The sequence below is a fragment of the Leucopleurus acutus genome (assembly GCF_964270905.1).
Source record: "Leucopleurus acutus genome assembly, chromosome: 17".
NCBI lineage: Eukaryota > Metazoa > Chordata > Mammalia > Artiodactyla > Delphinidae > Leucopleurus > Leucopleurus acutus.
Window position 1 is genome coordinate 58,816,608 of NC_139159.1, and position 7,631 is coordinate 58,824,238.

Sequence of the window (7,631 nt, forward strand, 5' to 3'; positions counted from 1 at the left end):
TATGCAGATTTTTTGGTCCATTTTTTAATCCAATTGTTTTCTTATTTTTGAGTTTTAATAGTTTTATGTGTATTTCAGATAATAGTCCATTATCAGATATAGCTTTTGCAAATATTTTCTTCCAGTCTGTGGCCTCTCTTTTTATTCTCCTTCACTTAGCATAATACCCTCTAGAAACATCCATGTTGTCACAAATGGCAAGATTTCTTTCTTTTTTATGGCAGAGTAATATTTCATTTCATATATATACCACACCTTCTTTATCTAATTGTCTATTGATGGACACTTAGGACACTTCCATATCTTGGCTATTATAAATAATGCTACAATAAACTTTGGTCTGCATATATCTTTTCAAATTAGTGTTTTTGTTTTCTTTGGGTTAATTCCCAGAAGTGAAATTGCTGGATCCTATGACAGTTCTATTTTTAATTTTTGGAAGAAACTCCATACTGTTTTCCATCATAGCTGCACCAGTTTACATCTTCACCAACAATGCATGAAGATTCCCTTTTCTCCACATCCTTGCCCACACTTGTTATTTGTTGTCTTTTGACGATAACAATTTTGACAGGTGTGAGGTAGTATCTCATTGTAATCTTTACATTTATATTTCCCTGATAATTAGTGATGTTAGGCATTTTTCATGTGTCTGTTAGTCACCTGTATGTCTTCTTGGGAAAAATGTCTATTCAGGTCCTCTGCCCATTTTAAGTTGGGTTGTTTGTGTTTTCATGTTGAGTTGTATGAGTTCTTTATATATTTCGGATCTTAACCTCTTATAGAATATATTGTTTGCAAATATCTTCTCCTTTTTAATAAGTTGCCTTTTCATTTTTTTGATGGTTTCCTTCACTGCATAAAAGTTTTTTAGTTGGATATAGTCCCATTTGTTTATTTTTGCTTTTGTTGCTCTTGCCTGAGGACACAGATACAAAAAAAAAGTATTGCTAAGACCACTGTCAAAGAGCATATTACCTAGGAACTTTATGTTTTCAGGTCTTACATTTAGGTCTTTAATCCATTTGGAATTTATTTTTGCTCATGGTGTAAGAGAGTAGTCCACATTGATTCTTTTGCATGTAGTAGTCCAGTTTTCCCAACACCACTTATTGAAAAGGCTGTCTTTTCCCCATTGTATAATTTTGCCTCCCTTGTTGTAGATCAATTGCCCATGTAAGTTTGGGTTCATTTCTGTGCTCTCTATCCTGTTTCATTGATCTATGTGTCTGTTTTTGTGCCAGTACCACAGTGTTTAAATTACTGTAGCTTTGTAGTATAGTTTGAAATCAGGGAGTATGACACCTCCAGCTTTGTTCTTCTTTTTCAAGATTGTTTGGCTGTTCAGAGCCTTTCTGTTTCCATCCAAATTTTTAAATTATTTGTTCTGGTCTGTGAAAAACGTCTTTGGTATTTTGATAGGGATTGCACAGAATCACAAATTTTTAATTTTAATGAAATTCAGCTTATTAGTTCTTTCTTTCATGGATGATGCCTTTTGGTAAGTTATATCTAAAAAGTCATCACCAAACCCTAGGTAATATAGTTTTTTTCCTGGTATCTTCTAGGATTTTTACAGTTTTACATTTTATATATATGTATATGACCCATTTTGGGGTTAATTTTTGTGAGGACTGCAAGGCCTGTGTCTCGATTCACTTTTTTACATGTAGATGTTCTGCTGCTGAGCACCATTTTATTGAAAAGACTATCTTTGCTCCATTGTACTACTTTTGCTTCTTTGTCAAAGATCAGGTGACTTTATTCATGTGGGTCTATTTCTAGTCTCTCTCCTCTGCTCCACTGATTTACTTATGTATTCTTTCACCAATTCCACAGTTTTAAGTGTTCCACACTGTAGCTTTATAGTAAGACTTGAAGTCAAGTAGAGTCAGTCCTCCAACTTTGTTCTTCTTTAATACTGTGTTGGCTATTCTGTGTCTTTTGTCTCTTATATGAAATTTAGAATAAATTTGTTGATGCAGACTAAATAACTTGATGGGATTTTGACTGAGATTGCATTGAATCAATTGAACAAGTTGTGAAGAACTGTTATCTTAAAGATATTGTCTTCCTATTCATAAACATGGACTCTTTCTCCACTTATTTAGTTCTTTGATATATTTTATGAGAGCTTTGTAGGTTTCCTTATATAGAATTTGACATATTTTGTTAGATTTATACCTAAGTATTTCATTTTGGGGGTGTTAATGTGTAAAGGTATTTTGTTTTTAATTTCAAATTCCACTGGTTCAGGAGCTCCTTTCTATTTGCTAGATGAGATGCTGCCTGATTTATGAATCACTGAATAAAGCCAATCAGATATTTGAAATTTACTTACTTGAATTTTGTTTTTTAACAGATTTGGTGGCAGTGAAAAGATCCAAAGGAAATTTCTGATGACTCTGGGGACAAGAAACACAGGTGCTATTTCTGAGGGCCACAGGTAAGTTTCTCTTTGTTCTGAGCTCCACTATTTTTATAGCTAGTTCCCAATCAAATTGACTATCCTGTCTAGGGCTTACCAGGTCAATTTGAGCTGACAGATGGTTCCATCTGTAACCTGAGTCCCTAGACCTTGGTTTAGTTTGTAGTTCCCCATTTAATTGTGATCCCTAGCCTTTGGTTCAGTTCTCAGATTTCACATTGGGAACTGCTGGTGGTTCAGTTCACAGTTCTCCATTTCATTGAAACCCTGTTCCACAGTCCTCACTGTTGAGGTCTGCTAGATCAGTCCTTTCTCTAGCCCCCAGTTCCACATTGGGAATTGCTGATGGTACACACAAGCCCTTCCCTTGGCCAGTTTTCTGTAACATCTCTTTGGTTACTGCTGATGTGTTAATGTAATGAAGCAGGATGCTATGTGGCCCTCCCGGGACAGCCCCTCTCTCCCATATCTTCTGCTTTAGCTTCTTTCTGAAGAACCTAGATTATAGTATCTGATGCACATTTCCTGAGTTGTTTTACAGATGCTAAAACCACCAGCAAATGGAAGAAATTAACTCCTAGATGATCATAAGCATGTAGCCCCAAGACCTACTGGTGCCTAAGGATTGAGGATGTTAACCCCTGTGATACTGCCCTGTTACCTCACCATCAACCAATCAGAGAACTGTGCATGAGCTGATCACAAACTCTGGGATGCCCCTCCTTTACCTTGCCTTTAAAAATGTTTCACTAGGGCTTCCCTAGTGGCGCAGTGGTTGAGAGTCCGCCTGCCGATGCAGGGGACGCGGGTTCGTGCCCCGGTCTGGGAGGATCCCACGTGCCGTGGGGCGGCTGGCCCCGTGGGCCATGGCCGCTGGGCCTGCACGTCTGGAGCCTGTGCTCCATGGCGGGAGGGGCCGCGGCTGTGAGAGGCCCGCGTACCGCAAAAAAAAAAAAAAAAAAAAGCTTCACTGAAAACCATCTGGGAGTTTGGGTGTTTTGAGCACTAGCTTCCCCATACTCCTTGCTTGGTCTCCTGAAGTAAATGCTGCACTTTCCTTCACCGCAACCTGGTTTCAGCTAATTGGTTTTACTACACATGGGCGAGCAGACCCAAGGTCGGTTTGGTAATATTAATGTGCACATGAGGTAAAGGCTATTGCTAACGAGAATCTCAGAAGCCAAAAGCTCAAAATTGATGGGCATATGGATCAAGAACTTAAAAACTATTAGAGCACTTACCATCTAACTCTAAAATTCCTGTGTTAAGATACGTTGGTCACAGAACATGTTAGATTGACACTAGGTCACCTGCTAACCTCAAGAAAATTTCCATGCAATGAGATGTACTGTAAATATCACCCAATCCCCCACCAAGAGGCACAATCCTCTTAAGTATTAATTTGACTCTGAGAAACCCAAGGCTTTGCTTAAAAAAAAAAAAAAGGAATTCTTAAGTTCCAAGGAATCGAGCGCAACAAATTCTGACACACCTACTTATTTTATGTCTAAGAACTGTGGTCCCAGAAGTTATAGATATCTACAAAAATGGAAAAATGTTACTAAAATCTGTGTCCTGAGAACTTGGCTTGGTAACTGTCAGGTTGAGGACCCCAAAATATGGACAGACAGAAATGTGGGTTGCACCCCATTTGCAGCTAGATTTGGGTGGACACAAATGTGGGTTAAACTCCATTTGAGGCTAAGGTCCTACCAAACTGCTGCCAGCCCTCAGGGGAATTATAATCTAGAATTACAATGGTCATTATGAGGAACATTCCAATTAAACAAGATCATTTACGAAATACATTCAAAAGCAAGGGTTCCCAAATCAAACTGAATTGGATACATATTTTAACTGTCATGCAGAAGCCTCCAAAAGTCCTCAAAATTCCAAAATAGCTTCATTGAAAGATTCATTGCAAGAAGCTAATAAAAAATTAAATATATAAAAGGTAATTAAAATTAAAGACTGTAAGACTGATTTAACTCTTACTGCTGCCCTCTATGCTCCTTTATTTGAATACTCATTCTTATATGACGTTTTGTTTGAAACATTATTGTTTCCTTAATGTTTTATTTCTCGAGATTTAAGGAAACCTTTTCTCTACAGCTATCTGTGACTTACAGCAACTTGGTAAAGTATACCTTTGTAAACAAAGATGAAACATTTACTTTTCTCCCTATCTGATTCCTCCAGAATTCAGAAAGTCTCGAGAATTATTTTTGTGGCAATATAATTACTGATTTGCAGAAGTTTGATAAGAATTTGTTCTCCTTATAACAACACACAATTGGAATATTGGCTAAATAACCAAGGCTTTGTTTGGAATATCATATTTGAGAGACATGTACATAGGCTCAGACACCAGACAGATTTAAGGAACTGCCTGGAAAAATTGGCCTGGAACCTTGCTTCCATGGCTCCTGGCAGCATTATCAGGTGAGTAAGGAAGGCCACTTCCTGTCAGGCTCAGGAACATCAGGATAGTTTTGGGGGACATTGAGAAAAGAGGAATTTACCCTAACTATAGGTACTGAATGTAAAATTTGATGGTAAGTCCTTGGCTTGGTTTCCTGACCTCAGATTCTTTTAAGAGTTCAATCTGAGATTCTTTATGAAAAATTCCAGCAAAGCAGTCTTAAAAGAGCTTATATTATCAATCACTATCCTTGCTGTAAATAATCAGGACAAGATTAATAAAAACAAACTAGTTTTACTATAATTACCTTTGGTTTAAAAAAATGGGGGTAACTGTAGAGAGAAGAAAATATGTTTGCACCTTTGTATATGTGGATTCTAGGTCTGTTAATTGTTTTTGAGGTTTTGTTATATAACTATAACTGGATTGGATCCTGAATTCTTCCAGTTTCCTTAAATATCTGGCTACAACCCTGCAAACTAACATTTCTAATTTTCTCCCACCCTTATGATTTGGAATCACTAAGAACATAGACTGCCCTTGCATTTTCTTGGAAGGGACTAAACCAGGTCCTCCTTACTACCTAGATGGCAGCCAAACATCAGAGACTTTAATCTTGGATCCACATCTCCTACTTAGAATGGTCTCCTTTAGACTCTATGAACTGCATACCAACTGGAGAACTTGGAAGACAAGAAGTGGGCACAAAGGTAGACAGCTTCCTCCCAAGATGTCAGATCAAGAATGTTTCTTTTCATTCTTCTTTCCCTCTCTAACAGTCCTTTTCTTAATTCTTATACCACAAAGATCCTTATTATACTTTTGTACTTCTTTTGTCTGGATCTGGCCTGGAAAGATAATGATATCTCAGACCATTACAAACAGGGGTAATGCAATCTCCAAATAACTGCTAGACTTGACACAAAGCTGATAGTTTTGCCCATCACAAACTTCCCACTGATTTCCAATGCCTCAGTTTCTCTGGAAAAACTCAGCCACCTCTATTGTGTCAGACTCCCTAACCCTGGGGGCCCATTTCCCTGTCTCTGGTTAACAACCCCAAACCCAGGAAACACTGTGTTCAGACTCTGCACAAAGAAAAGGACACAATGCAAGAGTAACCAGAATAAAAACCACCTGTGTGCTCTACAGACTCTTAAATTTTACTGGCCTCCATGGCTGACACCTTTCTAATTCTGGGCCACAAACTCAATAAGAATTACCAAGAGGGATTCATGATTCAAAATTAGCTTTCTTTAACCAACAAGGTGAAAGGCCTGTACTCTGAAAACTATAAGACATTGATAGAAGAAATTGAAAATGACAAAAATAAATGGAAAGATATACCATGGATTGGAAGAATTAATATTGTTAAAATGTCCATACTACGCAAAGCCATCTACAGATTCAATGCAATCCCTATCAAAATAACAATGGCCTTTTGCAAGGATCTGGAACAAATCATCCTACAATTTGTATAGAAACACAAAAGACCCTGAATAGCCAAGGTAATCTTAATAAAGAAGAACAAAGCCAGAGGTGTCATGCTCCCTGACTTCAAACTATACGAAAAGAATGAAATTAGAACACTCCCTAACACCATACACAAAAATAAATTCAAAATGGATAAAAGACCTAAATGTAAGACCAGAAACTATAAAACTCTTAGAAGAAAACATAGGAAGAACATCTTTGACATAAATCACAGCAAGTTCTTTTTTGACCCACCTCCTAGAATAATGAAAATAAAAATAAACAAATGGTACCTAATTAAACTTAAAATCTTTTGCACAGCAAAGGAAACCATAAACAAGATGAAAAGACAACCCTCAGAATGGGAGAAAATATTTGCAAATGAGACAACTGACAAGGGATTAATCTCCAAAATATACACACAGCTCATGCAGCTCAATATCAAAAAAACAAACAACCCAATCCAAAAATGGGCAGAAGACCTAGATAGACATTTCTCCAAAGAAGACATACAGATAGCCAGTAGGCACACGGAAAGATGCTCAACATCACTAATTATTAGAGAAATGCAGATCAAAACTACAATGAGATATCACCTCACACCAGTTAGAATGAGCATCATAAAAAAGTCTACAGACAAGAAATGCTGGAGAGGGTGTGGAGAAAAGGGAACCCTCTTGCATTGTTGGTGGGAATATAAATTGATACAGCCACTATGGAGAACAGTATAGAGGTTCCTTAAAAAACTAAAAATAGAATTACCATATGACCCAGCAATCCCACTCCTGGGAGAGAAATTATGGTTTTCCCAGAGAAAACCATAATTCAAAAAGACACATGCACCCCAGTGTTCATTGTAGCACTATTTGCAATAGCCAGGACATGGAAGCAACCTAAATGTCCACTGACAGACGAATGGATAAAGAAGATGTGGTACATATATACAATGGAATATTACTCAGCCATAAAAAAGAATAAAATTGGGTCATTTGTAAAGACATGGATGGACCTAGAGTCTGTCATACAGAGTGAAGTAAGCTAGAAAGAGAAAAACAAATATCATATATTAAGGCATATATGTGGAATCTAGAAAAATGGTACAGATGAATCTATATGCAGAGCAGGAATAGAGACACAGACGTAGAGAACAGATGTGTGGACATGGTGGGGAAGGGGAAAAGGGGGGTGAGGTGAATTGGGAAATTGGGATTGACATATATATGCCACCATGTGTAAAACAGATAGCTGGTGGGAACCTGCTGTAGAGCGCAGGGAGCTCAGCTTGGTGCTCTGTGGTGACCTAGATGG